The 15,557-nt window shown below is 31.8% G+C and overlaps 1 protein-coding gene across 1 annotated transcript in view; it reads left to right on the forward strand.

Moving 5' to 3' along the window:
• The first annotated feature begins 8,620 nt into the window (after window positions 1-8,620).
• LOC118735518 (thrombospondin type-1 domain-containing protein 4) overlaps window positions 8,621-15,557 on the forward strand; it is a 187,419-nt gene continuing 180,482 nt past the window's right edge. The window contains exon 1 of the mRNA XM_036465313.1: window positions 8,621-8,654. The gene's annotated coding sequence lies outside the window, so the exon portion shown is untranslated. The remainder of the gene's footprint in view (window positions 8,655-15,557) is intronic.

Genomic DNA, 15,557 nt, shown 5'->3' on the forward strand with positions numbered 1-15,557 from the left:
TAAACCCTATACCAAAAATAAAAGTTTCAAAATTTAGGAAAATTTAATAAGTTTGCATCAAAATTTTAAGGCTTTTAATCTGAATTTTTAGAAGATTTTTGGGTATACAATTTTTCCCCATAAAATTTTAGTGCAATGAAGTGCAAGGTAGATTTTTAATATTTTTTTTTTTTATTTTGCCTTAATTTTAAAACTTTTATTTATATTATGGCTTTTGTTAAAGCTTGGACAGTATTTCTGTAGAAATATAAGATAAAACAAGTAAGAAAGTCTAAGTTCGGGCGGAGCCGAACATTAAATACCCGGCGCAAATATTAGATATATGTTTTTCACCTTTCCGAAAGCTACCGCTACATGGTAAGCAGGGGTGTATCAATTTTGAGTAAATTAGCGTCCTTAAATTTCGAAATATTGAAGTTTCAAGCATTTCTAAAATTTACCGTTATATGAAAAGCCGTCCGATTTCAATAATTTTGATCGTTTTGCTTTTATGTGGCAAGCACAATAACCACACCGAGTTTGGTACAAATTGGTAGAACAGTTACCGAGATACATATATGTGATCATAAGTGGGCGGTGTCACGCCTATTTTCCGAAATTTTATCATTAACGTATTTCTTGGTAAAAAATTGTTGCAAGGATCAATTTTGAATAAATTAGCTTTAATATTTATTGATTTATCGAAGATTTCGTATTTCTCTAAATTACCGTTATATGGTATGTGGGCGTGGTTATTGTCCGACTTTTATGGACTTGGGCGAGCCTAAGATATTGACCAAAAATTGTCATATTTCACACAGATTGTTTTAGAGCATAGTGAACCATATTTTTGCTATTACCAATCAAAGTTCTAAAAAAGCGGATTTTCGGCCCACGCTAATATACATGCACAGTTTTTTTTACAACAAATAACTTTTATTGTTCGTCTTTATTGAACACGAGCAAGTTTCAAATGACCAAAGCTTCATCCAAAAATGGATATGGAGAGTTTCATATACAGATGTATGTACATACAGTCAACGTCAAAAATATGCATACCCTGACGTTTTGACGATTTTATTTATTTATATTTTCCATTTCTAATGAAATTCAAAATTCGGACATTGTACCCATTTTCTTTTTACTACAAAAAATCGGAACCAAACTTTCATTTAAATGATTAAATTATGCTTGTTTCTACATTTAAGAACTTAATAGCTTATACTTTTCATCAGCTAACAGAAAAAAAAGGAATTGATATAAAAAATAATAATATTTTCTACTAAGGAGCTTAAGAGGAAAATTCAAAAATATTCGTGAGCGAAAAAATTAAAATTGAATTTAAAAAATAACTCTTCATCAAGAAAAATTATTTATGATTATAAGTCACAAGTACTATTAATTACAAAACATATAAAACAATTTAGTGTTAAAATGATTTAGGTTTTTTTTTAAATATTTACAACGAACATTGCGACTAAAAAAAACATTTAATGCCATGTAAACTATGTATGCACTAAATATTAATAAATAATTGAGGGAATCACAACGATGTCGTAAGTGTCGTATTGTTGTATGTCGTAAACTTTAAAAGCTTAAATGAATATTTAGAGAACCTGAAACCACGACCAACTATTTTTTTAACACTCCGAAAATACCTAATATGACATTGATGGCACTTTGCGAATCCCCGTAATATATATGTTTTTGGCGTTTGAAGTTTACGACATACAACAAATCCACACTTACGACACTGTTGTGAATACCCCAAGTATATCACTTACGATTACAGTATCTTAGCGGTTACTAACCACATACATATAGAGCCATGCCAAACATATTTATTGCATTTCTACGCGTTTATTTGTAATAAATCAAATTATAAAAAAATATAATATTTTAAATAAAAAAAAAAAAAACGTTTAACTCAAATATGCGTTTCACTTTCTATCCATCGCTAGTCACAAGCCTGTCCATCTTGCCCCACTCAATAATTTGCAATTGCTACAAGGTGGTCTCAAAGTGTACCGTTACTTTGCCAAATTGGCGCGCCATCAAAATTGCAACAACAAAAACGTGGGTTTATTTTAGTTAAGTGATGGCGGGTGGCATTAATAGTTCGATATTGTTAGTCCAACGAACTGTCTACAACGCTTTGTAGGTCTGTCTTTCATTTTATTGTAGCATTTTAATATGCAATTGCTTGCTGCAATTATTGATCACTTATTATTGCTGGTGTCATGGCAATAAAAATACAGCGACACTTGTATGAGCTTTGTACGTTAAACAATTATTTAATTGTTCACGCGTGTCTGCAATTGTTTGTGCGGGCGTTCCGAGTTAGTAAGTAGAGTAAGCGGTAAGAATAAAAAAGAACGATTAAAAATGAACTGGTGCTTAGAAAGCCAAAGTGCCTTACACAATTTTCAATATTTTCATACTTTTACACTGATCACATTTTGAAGTCATCTTAGGCTGATAAACGCTGGTTTTTGTCTCTTGACCTCTTGCATTGACTTTAGTTACTATTAAACGCTCATCACGGAGCTTAACTTGATTGGATTAAGTGTATAATTATTTGATTAGCAATGAAGAAAAAAGAGGAAATCAAATACATAACACCAAGGCATCGAAGTTAGTTATATGGAAGTTTTTAATGCAAGCAAAAGAAAATTCAGAAAAAAAATCTAAAAATCTATACATAATATCGGTAAGACTTTTTTATAAAGCAGACTACGTATGGCTCTAAACTCGAAACGAGGGTTGGAGGAAAAATTTTCTGCACAGGACTGAAGCTATACAATTAGTATCTATTTTGATTGTCAAAAAAAACCTTGAAAGTTTTAGGTTCATGAAAAGACATTAGCAGCTCTTTAACATCGAGATACTGAGCCTAATTTCAACGCTGACAAATTGGCAAAGAAAGCGGGAACTACCCTAACCGTAAAAAAAGTACACGGTAAGTATACAGGGTGTCCCAGAAGGCGAGGTGAGTAATGCTTCTGTAAATTGACGTAGAAAATTTATGGCCAATTGCTCTAGCTTGGAAAGAATGGCACTTTTTGCCGACTGTACTGAAAAAAAATGTACTACACTAGTTTGGCAAATAACTTTGAGAGTTGGAGCATTTAATAAGGATTCCAAAATGGTATGCCACTTGCTAGATTGTTCCTTCAATTATTTTATTATTTCAATTTAATGATTTTTGTAAAGAAACTCTGTTTTAAAATTTTTTTCTTAATTACTTAAAACGATTTTAGTGTACCCAAGACTTTCCTTGAAGCCGTAACTGTACTTAATTCTAGTTTGAGTGAGACGGAGAGACTCATTTTACACAGTGTCAGCGAGACAGAGAGTGACGCCTCTTTTACTAATGTGATGGATACAGAAACTCATTCATTTTAGCTTTGAGTTTAGGATTGTGTTTTTTCTATGAAAGTTTGAAATTAAACATCAAATTATTTACAAATCAAATCAAATTTATTACATTTACAACAAATGATCAAACTGCCTTCCTTCAGCAGCAATGCAAGCTCGACATCTACTTAAAAAAGATCGGGTTATCAGACGGGCGAGTCTTCCACTATTTACAAATTCAACTGCTTCCATTATTCTTTATCGTAGCTCCGCTAAATTTTCCATTGTTTTTGAACAAATTTTTCTTTTACTGCTCCCCGGTAAAACAAAATATCGAGTGGATTTAAGTCAGGGAACAGGCTGGCCACGAGATTTTTCCAGTTCGCCCTATCCATCTGCTCGAGTATTCCTCATGGCACCTTGTGGCCGTAAGCAATCCGGTAACAACTTTGCAATCCCGCCTTGATGGCCGTAACAAGAAGCGAGTATAATTGAATAAGCAGTTTCGAAAAGGGCACATCTCGCATAGTTTGAGAAATAAATCTTTTTATATCAATGTTATCTAAATGCTGAAATTAACTTATTTAGCTTGAGAAGTTTTCTGTTCGACAGTCAGACTGGCAGTCAGCCTCATCTGCTATTTCATTACCCTCTATTCTTTTGCGGCCAGCCTGTTAATAGCTTTCCGGCTGCGTAGGACATTTCTAGATGAAATACTATATGAGGTAACTGCCTTAATTGCCACCTGACTGTGTATACGTATTAAGTTTACTCTGAGTTGATGGTCGTTTCCATGGAGGCTAGCTCTGTTGCCATCCTCATTGGGAAAACCTTTGCCATAAATATGCTGCCCCGGTCAGGTAGCCCGCCTAACGTACAGTCCCCGGCTTTATACTACGCCACCCACTCTCGTTATCATTTTAGAGCCATCCGTGAGCAGGTTTCGGGATCTAAGCCATTACTCAATTAAAGCAAGGTGCCATATAATCTGTGCTGCCCGTGCTTTTCGCCCCAATTGTGCTGTACCCAAAGGATCTGTTATGGAATTCCTCTATGGCCGTCAATCTACCTGAGGACTTAGCAGCATATATTGCCGCGAATAGGTCAATGGGCGGTAAACGGAGGATTATTTCTAGAGCAGTCGGTGGAGTAGACCTCTACGCCGCCGAAATGTACACTGCCACGAGGCGCTGAACCTTCTCGCTAGGTCTGGGGTATGAGGACTTTTTTGTGGCATTCCACCACACCAAGGCGCCTTAGAGTAGTATTGGTCTTACTATTGCTGGCAGCCGGCAGCTGACACACCTCAAGTAAATCTCAGAATTTTTTTGCATACATATATGGCTTAACTGATCCTCCTTACTCATTTCTCAACATTGCACCTCCATAGCAGCTTACTAACTAAGACTACTCCCAGATACTTTGTGTGGTATTTAATTGTCATCTCGATGCTATCTAGCCTCGAGAGTCTCCACACTAAGACCTTATATCTTCTTGTGAAGAGCATGAGGTCAATGACTTTCAGTGCGCTGTTCATAACGAAGAAGAAATTTGGCAAAACCTTTTAAGCCACTCCCAGAAATAGAAATAGATAAAATTGAAATCGTTGGCCTCAAAACTCGGGATATCAGCGCAGCATTTTTTAGCTTAGAAAAAGAAGTTAAACAGGGGACCACCCTAATGTACAGATGCATTTCTTTATTTGAGAGAAATACAGATCTTCGTTTAAAGTACAAAGCCGCGTATCTTCGTTCTGCAAAACCTCGTAACTGACATTTTTTGCCAACAATTGGCTTTGCTCTTGGCTCAAGCCTTACTCTCCACAAAATAATTTATGCAACCTCGGTTTTGTACTTTAAACGACGAATATATTTAGTTGACGTAGCTAAACTCTTTTCTCAGTGTATAAGCAAGTTTCCAATTTCTGACTGGGTCATTCTTTCTAAGGAAATATGAATATGAATAAAAGATTGAAAAGGCAAAGAAAACCAAATCCAACAGCTAAGCTATTCCGCCTTTTCCACACCACCTACTAACCGCAATTTGCACAGAGCAATGCGTTTCCTTATCACCCGGCGTCAGCAATAACAGTAAACAACTATAAAAATATAAATAAATTCAAAAGCAATGCAAATAACTTTTTTCTGCGCTCACTACTGTAACAAAAAAAACTATTAGCAAGCATTTATAATGCAAATGCAATTTCCTGGATATTCTAATTTAAAATAATTTTATTTTATATGAATTGTAAAATGCAAAACGTTTATGTATGTACATATGTAGATAAATTTCCTCAAAGTATTTGACCCAAAATAGTGATAAAAATAATAAAAAGTTTAGCGTTGTCGTTGACTACAAATAGGAATATAGCCTACATATACTCGATGAGGGGTGAAATGCGGGTGATAAATAAAAGTAAAATGTGGCAGCACGCAACATTGAGTAAAGTGTTTAGCACAAAAGGGATGGGAAAAGCGGAAAATCACTGCATGGCGCACCCATTTTGTACATTTAGTGAATGCCTAAAAACAAAGAACTTATTCAATCGCCAAAAGTTTAGAATTTTTGTTTTTATTTTACATAAATGCCAAAAATGTGCGGCGCTCAATTGTGAAGCATGAAAATGACTTTAGCCAAGAGTTAGCAGCGGCTGCTACATATGTATGTATGTATATTGTTTTGCTGGGTGCTGTATGCAGCAGACATTTAATAGTTAACATAATGACTGCTAGCACAGAATGTTAATAACATTTGCAGAACTATGTAAAGAGTTTAGATAGCTGTCGAAAAATACTTACACTGGTGGCTATATTTTACGACGACATGACAAAAGTATGTTAAATGTACAGTGCGATACAAAAAATTTGGAGGCAAGAAAAAATCTTTTTGGCCGTTTTGTTAACTTGAATGGATTCGAATCGAATTAAAAAGATTTCTACTTTTTAGCAATGTTATTGAGTTTTGTACCACAATTTGTTTGTTGGGAAGATTGGAATAAGCAACAAAGTCTAAGCGGTCTACCCACTTTTGCCGTCGTTCAACCAGCAGTTGCCATCTTTCTTCACGTTCCACAGCTAGATATTAGAGTAAGGGTTTCCACCCCACATAATATAACCTAACTTATATCATATAACTACATTTTTCTCTTCAGAGTTTGGATGGGAATTCATATTCCTGCCAAGTGACTCGTGGGGTTCCTTAATTGAACAGAACAGATAATAGAATTCGATTTCATTTCCGACCGGGTCTTAAAAATCATTTAAGGCATAATATCTAGAATAGCAACTAAGGAGTACCCGTGTATTCGGATATTTATGTATGCGGTTAAAATCCGACTAGTACGGATTTTCGAGTATTCTGTTAGCATGCATTCACTTGGTTATCCATAATTTAAATAGATTCGTATAATTGTACTCAAAATGACTGAGTCTATTGATTGGCAAAACAAATAATATTTAGAACACCGCATTAATTCACAAAAAATTTTAATGTTATCTTAATTTTTAAATTCGAATATCAGGATATCTATATTCCATTCGGTTATCCGAATATCAATAAACTATTCGGATAAAACTCCCAGCGCTAATTTGTACGCTTGTGCCAGTATCGTTCGTAAGACCCTGATTTTGGGTATTTTTTTCTGGAATATAGTACTGAAATGCATTTAGTTGTGAATTAAAGAATGACCAATTTATAATAAAAATAAGTCCAATTTTCATTGCAGATATAGCTTTCTAATTACAAAAATATAATAAATAAGTTAGGTAAACTGGAGTTTTCCGAATTGAAAACTGCAGATTCCCACATTATAAACTAACTAACCAACCATTTAATATACACCAGACTCCGGCTAATTGCAACACCATTTTTACAGCCGTTCAGTTGCAGATTTTTAATTAGCAGAACTTTTATTAAACAGCCAGATTTTAGCTATCCGAATTTTGTTCACTCAATTTCACAATTCGAAATAAGTCAGCTTGCTCGAGAAATTTTACCGATTTTACATATCCATACAAATCGAAAACTTAAAATACAATTTGAAGAGATGATCACTCCGTATGTTATCTTCCGTCACACTACCCTTCACCGTTTTTATAGCAAGTTTATGTATTTCTTATATTGCCGCTGCTGTATTGCAGAACATTAAAATGTAAAAATATGCTCTATGCTGTTATGCTTACAGCTTCACCGTTAGTCAACATTTCGATTTATGCAGTTTACTGTTGTTAATGTTGTCGCTTATGCTAAGCTATTCTGTTATTGTGCGGCTGCTGCCGCTGGCTTGTGCGTTGCTTGTTTGCGTCAAATTTATAGCATGACTTTGTTTGGCTGAATGACTCCATCTGACTTTGCCACTAAGTGACTAAGTATTTCATTGCTATACCCACCAACACCACCGCCGTCACTGCTGCTGCTGCAGTGGTTGTTGTTGTTGTCTTTTAATGTTGCTGGTAATTGTACTGTTGCTAGTTTGTTGCTTGGATTCCCAAAATGCTTTTCCCGCAATTTCAGTTTTGATTTGCGTACGGCGCGGTTAAGACGGACTTTTCTTTCCAGCATTTTGCGAATTAGTGCCCACATAATCCGATTTAGGTTCTGGGATACGAACTATTGAATCAACGAATGAGCCAGCGTTCAACTAATGTGACACATGTATAGTAGGAAAGTGACGCAGCATTGCGAAGTACACAAACACGCACTCACATATGTGTACATACGTATTTACTTAGTTGCGAAGTTTTGCTTTCAGTGGCGCTTTATTGTTGCGCCTGGTTTGTGCCTTTTGTAGGGCGTTTCGTGTCGCGTGGTGAAGATGCAGAAAAAAGCGAAACAAAATTAACAACCAAAGATTAACTGACAAGCGGAAATTGTCGAGTTAGTAGTGTGCAATTATATAGGAAATATGTAAGTGCGAATGGAACGATTTGTGCTGAGATTAAATTACCCCTTTTTGTCGTGAGCTTGGAAAGGAGCAAATTTCATAATAATAATTTCAGAACTAATGAAATAATGTGCGAAAGTGAAGCTTGTTATCAAGCGACATTATATGCGTGAATTAAAATTACTAAAAAAAATTCAAAACTAAAAATAAAAGATGCTTTTTAGCTGTTTGAAACGGAAAAATACAGCAAAAAAATAAAAGTTACAATAAACACTTTAAAATTTAAGCTTTTTTTTTAACCGTGACAATCGCTTGATTTTAATAATTTTACTAATCTACAAATGCAAACATATTTTTGATCTGTGTGGTTTCAAAAATAATTAACTAAATCAGTAAAAAGGACTTTTACAACAATTGCAAAGGATTGTTAAATTTGGTAAGTTTTCTACAAGTTGTTATTAGAATTGAATAAAATCTATGTTTATTTAGAAAAATAAAATACAAGTTATGCGGGCTTACAAAAATATGAAAAATTAAAAATTAGAGAAAAGTTAGATATGTACATATATTTAATAAAAAATTAAAACAAAACAAGTTAAATAAAAAAACTAAAAATAACAAAGAAATAGATATATACGCACATAACAAAACTAATAAACAAATCTAAAGATACACAAAATGTAAAATATACAAATTATATTAACATGAAATTAAAAAAAAAAATTAAATTTTCTTAATAAATTGAAATCTTACATGCGCAAAATTCTAAAAGAAAGGCAAAAAACATTAAAAAATACAGTTATAAAAAATATAATAAATTAAATATAACACAGTAAAAAAAAATAAAAAATAAAAACGAAGCATAAAAAAAATAATAAATAAATTGTATACATATGACAACAAAAATTTAAAAAATTAAATGTCGAAAAAAATAAAAATTACTAAATTCACATTTTACATGCAAAATGTAGATTGTCATTTTCCGATTTACACATTTATCTATAAAATGGAGCATAATTTTTTTCATTTTAATCAAACATTTTTTTATCAAAATTACATTTATTTTGTCAAACTTACAAAAATTATAACTAGACATGTATGTATGTATGTATATGCGTACACATATGTTAAGCAACTTAGCTGCCTTCAGCGTGTGTATGTAATTTCGTTTTCAAAGGCGTTTCTTTAGATTTGTACGCATATTTTAACAAGTGAGAACGAAAAAAATCAGCACAGAAGAAGACATTTATGCTCAGAAGTCGAAATGTACAAGTTTTACAAATGTACATAAAAAAAAGTAAATTAAAACGTCTTTCGTAGTTACTCTATTCCATGGGCAAAGAATTCATGTTCTTGTGTGCATATTTAATATGTATGCATGCACATTAGACTGCATCACTCCCCATACAAAAAAAAAAAATCGATACTGTGTTTCCATTGGAATTATGAAACCTATTCTATTTTAAGACTTCCACCAAAATATTTTATTATTTATTTTTTTATGAATAAAAATAGTTTCTTAACGATTTTTTTGAAAAAAATCCCCTCAAATGACAAAACGGTTTAAGAATAAAAATACTTAAAAAAAAATTTAAAAAAAATTTTAACAGAATCGTAATAATAACTTAAATAACTGAACCTAAACTATTCCGATTTAGACTTGTGAGGTATTCCTGGAAAGGTATTTGCTCACCGTTTTTAATCCTTTGCTAATAAAGTCATTTAAAGGGTGAAAGAGAAAGCCAGGATCAACAGTGTCATTCCAAGTTGAATTAAAATGAGTTCATATTTGAAAAAAAAAAATTGTGACCTGAATGGATTTTGTTTTTTGCACAGAAATAAAAAGGGTGGGAAAATACCTTTCTACCATTCTAAATCGGAATGGTTTTGGCCAATTTTTGAAAAAAGCTAAAAAACAGCATCAAAAATCTCATTATTACGATTCCCTTGAAAAGATTTTTAAATATTTTTATGCAAATTCATTAAGTTAATCTGTTTTGTCATCTGATGGGATTTTTTTCAAAAAGTTCTTTAAGAAACTACGAGTATTTTTATTCATAAAAAACTCCATTTTTGGAGGTATTTTCAAATCGGTCCAGCTCACGTAAATCTTAATATTTTCTCCAAATATTTTGGTGGACGTCTGCGAATATATCTAGTAGATTTTGTAATCCTGGCGAAAATACCGCAACTTTTTTTGGTGATGCAGTCTAATGTACATAAGTATGCTTGCGAAGTTCAGAAACAAAAAAAAAAAAATATATACAACATGCATAAAAAGTGCGAGTTTTTACTCAATATCACGTTATCGGTGCGTAAACAAAAAAGGGCGCGTAAAACACTCATAGACAAGAGTGTAAATAAAGAATTTTAGTTTATGCATACAGTTGCTGCGTAAAAAAAAAAAAATAACAGCAAGCAATTAAGTGACAAATCCCATAGAATAAAAAAAATAAACAGACGAGGTAATTCTTTCAAACATTTTGCTGGTTATGTCATTTAGGGACCTTTTCTGAAGTAACTTTTAAAATTTATCTGCCCTTTAAACACAATTTTTTTTTTTCAAAGATGTGTTTAAAAGGCAGATCAATTTCAAAGCTACTTGAGAAAATTGCCCCAACAGCCGGTTTCACCACGGTTTCATTTAAGTTTCCATATAAAATTCAAAACATTAAAATCATTTTTAATTTAAACTGCTTTGGTGAAATTGGCTGTAAGTAATGTAGATTTAATTTAACTTCTTCAAAATATGCTTTTATTAAAGCATGGAACTCTCCACTTTTATTTCGAAACTATAATTGATGGAAATGCCCAATTCGGCGCAACTAAGTTCCAAACCGCCTTAAGATTAGCTGTGTGATTGGATTTATTGTTAACATAACATTAAATACTAAGAAACAAATATTTGATACGGCGACCATCCGTCCAAAATTGTACAGTCCTCTTTTTTTCGTCAATTGTCCTGGAAATTTATTTGTTTTATAAAGGACGCCAAATGTTCTGTATTTCCTTCAATGCCCCGTACTTAACCTGTATTCGGTGTTCGGTATTTCGACGCCTTAACAGCTCATAAAAATGCCATGCCTATAAACCAATTTTAAGTGATGTTCGCAAATGATCGCAATTTTTCGCAAACAAACAGTTAATGTTTTCATCTGTGGACGCTTGTGATTGGAATCGAGGAAGATTTAGATAGTTTCTGCAGTTATAATTTTGCGTATTAAAACTGAATATTTGCGAGTGTGAATTGAAAGTTGAGGTTATGATTATTGTAAAAATTTGTTAAAAAAAATTCGATGGAATTTCACTAAAAGTTTTTAAGCGTTAATTTTTAAGGTATTTCAGTTAAAAAATAAAAGTCAGTCGCTGATTTTTATTGACGACTTTTATAAATAAAAGACTTGAATAACTGTTATGTACAAAATATAGAAATCAAAATTAACTGTTATTTGCAGATTATTTAGATAAAAATCAAAAATAGTTGTTATTTTGGATTTATAAAATAAATATCAAAAATAATCATTTTTTTAATTTTGCATACAAATAACAAAAAAAAAATTATTTTCAAATTGGATTCTCGGAGAAAAAAGAAATCGATTGGTGTGTATCACTTAGTTGTAGTACATTTCCTTTATAGTGAGTTTTTCAATGACAGTTTTCATCAATAACTGTTATGTTCTGTCCCTGGTCTAAGGTGGTTTTTCATATCAGAAACTTTGTAAAAATTGCAGATAGAAGGCATCAATTTAGGGCCAACCCGAGATTTGACAGGCATACATACTTTTTCACGCTAAAAAAAATCGTTACCATTACCAGAACATGTGACTCATATAGATTTTGCATGCCACAAACAGTTCATATTCAGGAGCATTTCTTCCTACAAGAAATACTTCATGCCGTGCTTGAACTTAAAATTTTGGAAATGGAGTCGTCTATAAGCGATTACCTATAAAAAATGTATTACATTCCCATTAGCCTGCAGCTGCTTTTATTTCCACCGCGACTATTTAGAATAGGCACGTATTTATTTACATAAACGTTCCGCGTTGTCTAAATGGCAATAAAAATGTATGGAAAAAATTGAGAAAAGTGTGTGAACTAGGAATTCGCCTAAGTGGTAATAAAACATATGACAGCAAATAAAAAAAAAAATAATAAAAACACTTTTTTATTTGCCTTTATAGTTTTTTTTTTTTTGTTTCGAATTCCTTTACGATCTTTAGCTCGTTTATGGTGTTAAATTAAAATGTTTTCACGGACTCGTATTGCCAACTAAAGCAAAACACATTTTCTGCCGAAATTTTATAGCTTCACCTAATTGCTTCTAAATTTTCAGTTTATAAAATAATATAGTAATTGATTTTTCATCACTTGCAAGCTTGAAGTTTAATAGTTGTGCATAACATAATTTTCATTTTTAAACATTGGCCTCAACTCACTGAACTGATTGAAAGTGAAAAAAAGCGCGTAAAATTAATGTGAAAGTGCCACAATGCAACAATTAAAGTTTTTATTTGGCTGATTTTAATTAATTGAGTTTTCCAGATGAAAAATTTTAGGTCCCCTTTTTCGGCTCTCTTTGGTTTGGTGAACTAATTCTTTTGTGTGTTAACGGCTTTTTAAAGATTGAAAAGTCAATGTGACGCCCCAGCAATTCTTTTATGTTTCTTTTTTAATTTTTTTTTATAAACTTTTGTGTGTGTAAATTTCATTTTATGTATATAGGAAAATACGTCAGTAATGGCTGCCAGATGGTCAATTATTAACCAACGTTTTTACGGCAGTTTATTGATGACTTAAGCTTATAAAAAACCATTCCGAACTATCCAAGGCTCAAAAAAAATTACTAATATGAAATTTGTGATATTTCATAGTTTCATTTAATTTTTTTAAAGAAACGGAAAAGTTACTTCAAGGAAATATTTGGATACGAAATTTTTTTATTTATATGATTTGGTGCAATTAATTTAACATTTTAATTAAGAAGAAGTAGAGTAAATTTATTTGCTTAAAAATTTCATTAATTTTTACAAAATTAATTAAACATTTTTAATTCAATTAACTAATTTTACATTTTTAAATAAAAAATAGCAAAGTAGATTTTTTACGATATATTTTGGAACGAATTCCCGTCATCCCTTGTCAAATTTGGTTTGGAGACAAACCGGTTTCGGCGTTGTGCCATCTCCAGTGTCAATTTTCGTTCCGAAGAAAAAAGACAACAAAAATTGACACTGAAGAGGGCACAACGCCGAAACCGGTTTGTCTCCAAACCAAATTTAACAAGGGATGACGGAAATTCGTTCCAAAATACGTCATACACCCACCCTGACGCAAACAACAACAACCAAAAAGGGAATATATTTTTTTAAAGAAGATTTTTCTATGCAAAAAAAATTTTAGTTCAGACCGTTTTTGAAAAAAGTAATTTTGATTTTTTTAATTAAGAAATAAAGTAAATTTGTTTGATTAAAGTTTTTTTACATAAAATACATTTCAAAACATGCTTCAATTTAAAAAATATTTTTTAATTTTTTTTTTTGTATAGAAAATACTTTTAAAATTTTTATATGTACATATTTAAAAGTAAATATCCTCATTAAAAATATATATTTTCACAAATGTTTACTTCAAAGTGGGTTTTTATTTTCAGATTTAAAGTATTGTTCTTTTTAATATTATTCTTTAATTTTTTCCATATTTTCAGTATTTTTTAACCAACCACTATTAAAAAAAATTCCTTTATTTCAAACCATATTTGTTGCTTGCAAAAAATCTTTTTTTTTTTTAACTAAAAAATTATTACCTCGAAAGAGATATTGGCTTTTTTCTTTTGATTTTGAATTTAGTTTTCTTGGGTAAAATAAGCTTATAATTTTACAAAATAGTTCCCCAGCGTTACTTTCGCTTTCTTTTTTATTTTTTTTCTACTGAAATTTTTTATTAAAAAAATGCCTTTTTTATTTTATTTTTTAAATAAACAAGGTCAAAACATATTAGTTTACTTCAAAAACAAAAATGTTTTAAAAAAAAATTTTTAAGTAAAAATTTTGTTATAAATTTTTATTTACCTATTTTTTTAATTTCATAAATTTACGTTACTGAAACATATGTTAAAATATTTTAATTTTAAATATTTGTTTACTTCAAAAGCTTCTATTTTATAAAAAAAAAGTGTTTAAAAAAAAGAGCAACTTAAAATTTTTTTAACGCTTTTTCATAAATTTTTTTTTGCTATATTTTATACGGCTGGATTAATCAGCAATATAAGTGAAAAACAATTTTTTCCCTTCCGCCCAAAAGACCGACTCACTTAGACATTGCAGTTCCATTGAGAAACCATTGTGCAACACTGAAGCCTCATTGTCTATATTTGATGGAAACATTTTGAAGCTCTTATGAAAAGTAGGATTGTTGTTATTCCCAGACTGAATAGTTCCGTAAGAGAGCTAAAGCATTGCTAAACGCCTAAAACGCCTGCTCTGCCCTTAGCTAAAGCTGAGCAACTCTAGAATAAGTGTTTTTCCTCTTCTTTATCTCTGCACCTTCTAAAAGATTCATGGGCGAATATTCCTAATCTCGAAGAGTCTATACAGGCGAAATGTCCTCTCTTTGGAGGCGGGGCAGTTCTTCTGTTTTTTCATATCAATTTGCGGTCATTGCAGTGTAGCTGTTATACAAGTGCAATTTCATGCAATACCTCTATGTCCCGAAACCCAAATGGGTCTGACGTTGAAGATGGCTTTTAGGGCTGCCAGGCATTCCTGTGAAACCCTTGATCTTAGCATTACTGCATTCACTGATTTTATGGCCGCCTGGCTGTCGGAGAATATATTTATCGCATTTTTTTTTTTACTTAAAAAAGAAAAAAAGTATTTTTATCAATTCTTTTGAGGGTTTTAAATACATATGTAGGTAGAATGCCCCCTATAGGCTTTAACTGATTTATGTACATACATATAAATATGAACTGAACAAAGCATGTCTATTTTTATACAAAATCACTATTTCCTCACTGTTTTCTTCTTTTTTTTTTAATTATGCAATCCACTTCATATTTTTGCTCGTTTGTTTGCTTGATTGCAATTAAGCTACATTTAAGAAATACTTATTTCGTAATTAATAAAAGTCAAAGTCAAAGCAAACAGAATCTGAAAACATGTATGTACATACATGCATACGAACACAAACTTCTCAGAATGTTATCGACCGGATAACGCAAATGTTTATAGTTCCTAAATTCTTAACTTCGGCGTTAGCAACGCTTAATTCCCCCTTCCGTTCGAGAACTATGAAACCATTAAGTATGTACTTAGTACCTGATTGAATTTCGTTAATT

Source organism: Rhagoletis pomonella, unplaced genomic scaffold (genome assembly GCF_013731165.1).
Source record: "Rhagoletis pomonella isolate Grant_MI unplaced genomic scaffold, Rhpom_1.0 Rhpom_scaffold_00003, whole genome shotgun sequence".
NCBI classification, from domain to species: Eukaryota; Metazoa; Arthropoda; class Insecta; order Diptera; family Tephritidae; genus Rhagoletis; species Rhagoletis pomonella.